Below are 8,804 nucleotides of genomic sequence, written 5' to 3'. Positions count from 1 at the left end.
GTGACAATAAATTGTCGGTAATCTGTCGACCAATCAAGTCCACTTTACTGTTGAGCCAATCTCTCACCATAGTGATCTTTTTGTACTTAATTATTCTTGTCAACTGACACAAGTCACTGCACTCTGGTTACACACTAAGATTCGAATGCAGCCTCTGTAATGGGCGTTGGCCTCGTTGCTGTGATATCCGACTTCAGGGGCCGATTACACAAAAGCCATCTCTATCTTAAGTCAAAATTTAAAACCTCTTTACAATGCCTAGTTTTTGGTTCTGGAAGTAGACATTTAAAAACGTTTGTTTGAGGTAGACAAAATTTTAATTTCTAAAGCGGAAAAATAGGCTTCGTGATTTTAGAAATGGCTTGGTGGAATCAGCCTCAGCTCTCCAAGCGTGTGCTGGAGAAAGATTTTACGGCTACACTTTTTGTGGCAATTTGCAGAGACCATTATTACCAACGACTGCACACACCATTTAGTTTATCTTGCACTTTAATAACAGCCAAATTTAAGGAGCTCAGGAAAACCGCACGATATACAAACCAAATCTCAACAAAAATGACGCCTCCACAGTTGATCCAGAAAACACTGGTGCAAATCAGTGACGTCATTATGCCTTAGGGCTATTATGGTTGACACTGAAGCTAGTTGGGGGAAGGCAGCAATGCTGTGTATTGTAAAAACCACACATTAACTTAAAGGTCATCAAGCAGTGAATAGATGTAAAACCGATAGTAACATCCAAATCAAAAAGCTGATCAGTACAAGACCAATAAACAGCCCGCTGTGGTGACATCCACGGTGATAGCTGTGAAAACAACTTAATTTGTTGGAGGGAGAGCCCGAATTGGGAGTGCTGAGCTGGTTCCGCGTCCCAAGTATGTTCATCGATGACGTCATTTCCAAATATTTCCTACCATTGGCAGAAAATATGCATTAAGTAGAGGATTTAATAGGGAATACAAAATATACGTCGAAAAATGAAGTTCTCATTTTTGCAGGCATATCTTTGTATAATTTCGCCCAAACCATCCTCTTCCATCTTCTACACGATATAGCACTGGGTTTGAGAAGGAAGTCTTAGTATACCTATTCTCTAGGTATCATCTGCATGAACTGTAACACTAAGTCAGTTAGAGTGACCTCCCCCTGCACGTTCCTCATAAGGGGGACGAACAAATTCTGTACGGAAGATTTTTAATCCTCTCTACGCGCTGAGCCATAAATGCATGCTATAAATCAGTTATCTTAATACAAGTCACAGTGTTTTCTAGCTGTCCTAGAATTCACGGGATAACCGTCATTCCTCTATCACAGCTATATAGCATACGTAAAACCATGGTGTTTCTCAGTTGCCTTATTAGCCATGGAGATAACTGTGATTACTGTATAACACAACTACATGTAGTAGCTTAATACTAAGCTACAGTGTTTTCTAACCGTCATTCCTCTATCACAGCTAGTAACATAACGTAAAGCCATGGTGTTTCCCAGTTGCCTCATTACTCAAGGGGATAACTGTGATCACTGTATAACACAACTACAAGTAGTAACAGTATTATCGTTAATAGGGATTACACTTTCTGAATATAGCACAGATTCTAGTGCTGAAATTTGGCTGAGACCACTGCGAGTTTCGATCCAGCGACCTCAGAGTCAGGCACCTAACCGCCAGCAATACATGTCAACCGTCTAGACCACTCGGCCAACAGGCCTTCCACAAAAAATGGAAGGTAGTTGACCGGTAGACTTGACAGCGAACATGCATTACCCCTCTGATGATCACAAACGACGTCACTCCCTTGGGTGAATATATCAGATAGGTATAGATGTCATTTAGAAAGTGGATTAAGTAACAGTATTATCGTTAATAGGGATTACACTTTCTGAATATAGCACAGATTCTAGTGCTGAAATTTGGCTGAGACCACTGCGGGTTTCGATCCAGCGACCTCAGAGTCAGGCACCTAACCGCCAGCAATACATGTCAACCGTCTAGACCACTCGACCAACACGCCTTCCACAAAAAAATGGAAGGGGTAATGCATGTTCGCTGTAAAGTCTACCGGTCAACTACCTTCCATTTTTTGTGGAAGGCCTGTTGGTCGAGTGCTATATTCAGAAAGTGTAATCCCTATTAACGATAACACTGTTACTTAATCCACTTTCTAAATGACATCTATACCTATTTACATGTAGTAGCTTAATACAAGCCACGGTGTTTTTCCAGCTTTCCCAGAATTCACGACAATAACTGTCAGCACTGAGTCAAAACTAGGAGCATAACGTAAAGCCATGGTGTTTCCTAGCTGTCCCACAAGTCACAAAGGGTAACCGTTATCACTTGTAGCACACCTAGTAGTATAGCATACAGCCATGGTGTTCTCTAGCTGTCCCATAGTCAAGGTCATAGCTAAGAGTATAACATCAATCCATAGCGTTTTCTAGTTGTTCGTAAGTAAGTCACGAAGATAACCGTCTTGCTGTATCGGAGCTACTAGTATAGCATCAGTCCATGGTGTTTGCTAGGTGTCTCGTGAGTCACCGGGATAACCGTCAATACTGTATCAGAGCTACTAGTATATCATCAGTCCATGGTGTTTGCTAGGTGTCTCGTGAGTCACAGGGATAACGGTCAATACTGTATCAGAGCTACTAGTATAGCATCAACCCATGGTGTTTCCTAGGTGTCTCGTGAGTCTCAGGGATAACGGTCAATACTATATAATTGTTTCATTAACTCTGTTCTTTATACAGTAAGCACAATTAACAGTAACGACGGCCTGGCGAGGAGAGAACATATCTTTACGAAACATATAGAATGTCAGTGCATTTGAAATACCGTTTTGTAGACCATTACACCGCTTTCATAACATCAACAAGTCGACCACATGTTGTCTGTCATTGTCAAAGTTCACATCGCGCTGCAACACCTTCCTGGGTGATGTAAAACCATAAAAGCGAAACAACGGACTTTCATTGCACGCTATAATACATGAACACATTAACATACAATTCAGAGTAAAACAAAGGTTCTTTGGCCTTTACACACCGGCCCCCAGTTGTGTCAGTTTCGAGGAACAATTACACAGTCTTGTCATTAAAGGCCAATTAAACACAAAAATCCACAGAATGTCAGAATGTTAGTTCGAGGAAGTTTAGGTATCGTCCATCTCAAGAAGCAAGCACAACTTATCAACTGGACGTCGCAGAGTCCCTGCCTTGGTTCTGACTTCCACACTCCTTACGAAACCCCTTCTGATCCTGGACGACACTGAAAACACGTCAAAGATTCCACGAGTTCCTCGGTGAATCCTCGGCGTTGAGGACATGTTGACACGAACATTTCGCTGTGGCGCGTTCCACTTTTGTCTTTCCTGTAACAATGGTAAATATTCGTTCTCCCAGCGTTTCCAGAATACATCTGCACAGTACTGAACCTGACGCCACTTACGTCGAACAAAACCGTCTTTCTTGTCATAGATCCCTGGAGGTATCTGTTCTCACCAACACCAACAGGTGATTTGGTGTCAGAGCGTCAATGTCACTTGGATTACTAGTCACACTGATAGGTCAGCTGTTCAGGATTGCTTCGATCTCACAAAACAGGGTCTGAAGACCTTCGTCGTTCATCTTGATTTTCTGCTGATGCAGCAAAGAATAAAGAACTTTCCTTACACAACGGATAATTCTCTCCCAAACACCTCCGAAGTGGGAGCTTGCGGGAGGGTTGAATTCCCAGTGAATACCTTTCTGAGCCAAAGTTTTCCCAATTTTACTTTGGTTCCACTCGATGATTTCTTCTCGGAGTTCCCGTTCGGATCCTACGAGGTTACTGCCATTGTCAGATCCCATGAACTTAACGGGTCCTCTTCTTGACAGGAACCTCCGGACTGCATTAATACAGGAGTCTGTATCCAATGAATGAGCAACTTCCAGGTGGACTGCTCGCACTGTTCCTCCACGAACGGGTCCATCTTGTACGTGGCACTTGACTTCTTGATTATTGCATGACCTTTTTGTGGGTCAGCTTGTAGGGCTATTATTTCTTCGGAGAAACTCTGTCGCTGGACATACTTGATAATGGCGTTTTCTGCCTTTTGTAGAACATCTGATGAAAGGTTTTCTTTGATGCCGTCTTTGGAAGCTGACAATATGGCCATCTTTAAGGCATTCAACTCACCATCGATAAACTCCTGCCGTCTAACAGGATCGGTCTCTTTGAGGCGAGCTTCTTTCTCAATGTCCTTGCGCAATTGCACAATGCGTTGCAAGTTTTTGATAGCAACTAGAATCCAGCCCACTGTTGCTTTCAGTTTCGACCATGGGGAAAAATAACTCAGAAGTCTGTCCATCGCAACGCATTTATAATCAGACACTGTCGCCATCACGGGTTTCTTTACCTCTGGATCTGTGGATGAGAGGGTTAGCTGTAGTTCTTGACACTGAGGCCGTTCATGTTCTCCATTCCATAGGAATGTGGGTCCATTCAACCAGATTTCACTTTCAATGAACTTTGCCATGTTTGATCCTCTTGAAGCAGGGTATGCTGGATTGTTCTTGGAATCCACATAGCCCCACTGGCTTAAGTCGGACACTTCCCTAATGAGTGTCACTCTATTGGCCACAAAGGTATGAAAGCGACTTTTCTCGTTGGCGATGTAACGAAGTACAGACATGCTATCTGTCCAATAAAATACCTTGTTCACTGGATACTGCCGCTCTTTCAGGATCATGTGATTAACACGAACTGACAATGTGGCAGTAGTCAGTTCCATACGAGGAATTGTGACAGTCTCTAATGGAGCAACCCTTGATTTGCCCATCAACAGAGTGCAGTGCACCTTGCCCTCAACGTTCGTCAAGCGAAGATACGATGCCGTACCATATCCAATGTCACTGGCGTTGGAAAAGTTGTGGACTTGGCAGGAAGCCACTGGACCAAAGTTTTCCGGTTTGTAACATCTCGGCGTGTCAAACTTTCTAAGCTATACCCAGAGAATCGTAGACAGAACTCACTACAGACAACACCTGTCGTCTAGTAGGACAACGATTACCACTCACAATCCTGAATCAAAGATGGTCGGTCTTCATACACCAGAACACACCAAGAGCTCTTTCTGTTGGAAGGCTGTCCTTGTCTAAGTCCAGCAATTTTACTTCTTTAGCTCTGTCAGCAATGGGCACTGATTCCAGAACTTGTGGGCTGTTACTCACCCATTTAGTCAAGTTGAACCCTCCCTTAGAACATCTCACTTGTCTTGTTGATCAGGTGAATGGCTTTCTCTTCCGTCTCAACCGAAGTCAAACAGTCGTCCACAAAGAAACTGTTCATGACTGTTTCAGCAATTACTGCTTCCAATGTTGAGCCGTTGTCAATAGCTGTTTGTCGTAAGGCGGCATTAGCACAGCTTGGCGAAGATACTGCTCCAAATAAGTGGACAACCATCTGTGGTTGTAGAAATAAATCTCCATTCCGCCACCACAGAAATCTTTGAAGATCTTGATCTTCTTTAGGAACTTTAACCTGGTGGAACATGGCTTCGATATCGCCCATAATGGCGATGCATTCTTTGCGAAATCTTAGAAGAACACCAATCAGACTATTTGTCAAGTCTGGTCCCTGGAGTAGAAGGCTGTTCAATGAAACACCATCGAACACTGCGGAACAGTCAAACACCACCCTAATCTTGTCAGGCTTCTTCGGGTGATAAACACCGTGATGTGGCAGGTACCACACCCGGCCATCTTGACGATCAATCTCATTTTGTTCTACCTTTTGGGCATAGCCTTTATCAAGCATGGTTGTCATAAAGCTTTTGTAGTCTTCTTGAAACTTCTTGTTACGTTTCATCTTCTTGTCAAGATTGCTCAGCCGCTGTAGTGCTTGAAAATGATTATCTGGAAGTCGAACCTTGTCTTCTTTAAGAGGCAGACCTATTTGGTAATGTCCTTTATCCAAGTCATGGATTTTTCCACCCTTTGCAGAAACTGTCTTCCACTGAGTTTTCCTTCTTATCGTCTATCATCTTCTCAGGAAAGTCCCGGTTAATGGAATGTCTGATCAAATTGTCTAACTGCTTTAGCTGCTCGGATTCTCGAATAGCTATGATGGCAGCTCTGTTCACAGTCTGGATACAGTGATTCGTCGTGTTAGCGTTTTCTTGGTTGCTACAAATCTCATTCCACAGTATCCACCCAAGTCGTGATTTGGTGGCATGTGGACTGCCACTAGGGCCTGTCCTGACATCAAATGGAGTATATACGTCAGGTACATTATTACCAATGAGGAATCCCACATTAGCATTAATCTTTGGGATGGGCAGGTCTCTCAAGTGCGACCATGCAGATACGCCTTTGTGAGTAGGGATATGCTCTTTAGACACTGGCATCTTATCTTTGGTGTAAACCTTAGGAAGTTCGACTGCAGTGTTCAGCCGAAGGTCACATATCTGCACGCCACTTACTGCGTAAGTTCCCATGGAGTACCCATCGTGTCAAGAGTAATGTTCATTTTTCTCCCACTGCCGCCGATTTGTTGTATCAAACTTTCAGTGCAAAAGGAAACAAGAAACGCATACGTATTCACTGCCTTGGAGCCGTTCTTCATCTTGGCCTTAACTGGTATAATGGCCATTCTGCAAGAGCGATCACCGGCCCCCATATTCGTACCCAGACTTTCAGGAAGGGTTACAAATGCACTTGGACCTTTAACTTCCGGGGATGCTGCAGTGTCTGGTTTTGAACCTTTGTCCTCTACATGATATATGGTGGGATGCTGTCGTTGACATATCCCACAGGTAGCTTTGCGGCGACAGTTTTTCCTTTGATGTCCTTTAATTAAACATCCAAAGCACAAACCCTTAGTTTTCAGAAAATTAATTCTGTTTTGATATGAAAGTGCTTTTATCTTCTGGCAATTTTCCAAACAATGACTGTCATGACGACAATACAAACATGGCTTGGAAAGGGCGTTGCCGCTTGGTTGAGGTCTTTCTTCGTTTTTTGTGCCATGAGGTTGACAATACCCACTCTCCAGGCAAGCAGACGTCTTGTCTTGTTTGTCCTGGTCTTCATCTGTAATCTTGGTGTGGAATGTACCCCTAGGTCGGTTACTCTTTCCGGTTTGTGGTTTTCCGGTACACTTAATTTCGCATTTCACGGCTTCTCGGCCGTATGTTGGGTCATTAGCTTTTCTTGCTTCTTGTTTGGCAAACTGTACCAGCTGATCAAACTGTACCACTTGTTTTCTTGCCTTTGTTTGGTCGAACGATGTTTCGCCATTTGTCGTGGTAATATATGGGAAGCTTGGCCACCAACTATTTCAAGTTTGCCGAGTACTCAAGAGTTCTGACAGGTTCAATGCTCTTAACAGCGTTTTGGCATTCTGTCAGAAAAATGCAAAAGTCATCCAGAGCTATGGGATTATCAGGTTTGATGTGTGGCCAGTTTATCGCCTTGTTAATGTATGCATTTGCAATAACTTCTTGATCGTCATATCTTTCTTCAAGCTCTTGTACGGCTGCCTTGTACCCAATCTCGGCAGGTAAATGGCTGAAACCACTCACTACCCTGTTAGCTTCACCAGTGGTAAATTGCTCAAGATAACTCATACGTTCACGGTCATCTTCCGAGTGAATGATAACCTTGGTGGTGAACTGGCGAATGAATCGTCTATACTGTAGTGAGTCTCCATTTGAACTTTGAGATTTCTGCTGTAGGTTTCTTTACCTGACGAACCATTGACAGAACTAAATCTTGATTGGCTGGAAAGGCAGTGTTCTCCATTTGTCTGTCATATTGAGTTGATGTGACGGGAGTGTCAAATATGCCCATGTTGTCTTGTCTGTCTTGGAAATATCTGGTCTTTTTGCATATGCCATATTTCTTGGAATGTCTGGGATATATGGCAGTGCATCAGGGTTAAGTGTGTATTTTACTTCAGTTTCACCAGATAAACCTTGTTCACCTATAACGTTGGCTGGTTTTGCTTTGGCAGAAACAAAACTTTTCACTGGTAATGGTGAATCAAAATTCAACTCTTTTCTCAATTCTTTTCAGCGCCTTTGACTTGGCTTCATTAACAGGCATCTGTGTACTTCTAGGCAGAGCTGAATCCATAATTTATTTTAACGGCGATGCTCTAAATCGTGCGTGATCAAAGAGTGTCAATGATCAAAAACGTCAATGAATGTATATGTAACAGCTTAACGCCACGGTGATATTCTTGGAACAACGAATTGGCGTTAAGCTGTTACATACACTACCTATGTCTCATATCACCACAGTTGACGCTGTTAAAGTCAGTATCTTGTCGAACATTTCGGTTGTGAGGAACATCAGCTTTGTCCTTACTATACAACCAGCTGTCACCTCTTTCGACATGCTCAGAAAGAGACCAGACCGAGATTACCCACCTCCCCCACCCACCCCCGCAGAAATGTCTCGGGATGCGCAATGTGGAGAGCCCGTCCACCTCTTGATTTCAAATGTGACTATAATATTTATGACTTACTTCAAAAGAACGAGTTTCAAATTCCTGCTGATACCTGGACCTTGAGAAACAGTAATGAAAGCTTTGATGTATATAGATATTTTTATTCTTACAGAAAACTGAAACATGAAAGTCAAGAAGTAACGGCGAGGGAAAAGGTGTGCATTTTAAATCCGAACTGAACCTAGAATGTGGCGCTCTCTACGTTCGCTTAACATCATTGTCACCACTAGCAAAATTTGTAAACAAATGTCGATGAGGAAGGAAGTGGTGTCTTTTTCTAACCTTTGTTTCTAATAATACACATCCATTG

Source organism: Liolophura sinensis, chromosome 1, assembly GCF_032854445.1.
Source record: "Liolophura sinensis isolate JHLJ2023 chromosome 1, CUHK_Ljap_v2, whole genome shotgun sequence".
Taxonomy (NCBI): domain Eukaryota; kingdom Metazoa; phylum Mollusca; class Polyplacophora; order Chitonida; family Chitonidae; genus Liolophura; species Liolophura sinensis.
Note: the sequence above shows the minus strand (reverse complement) of the source record.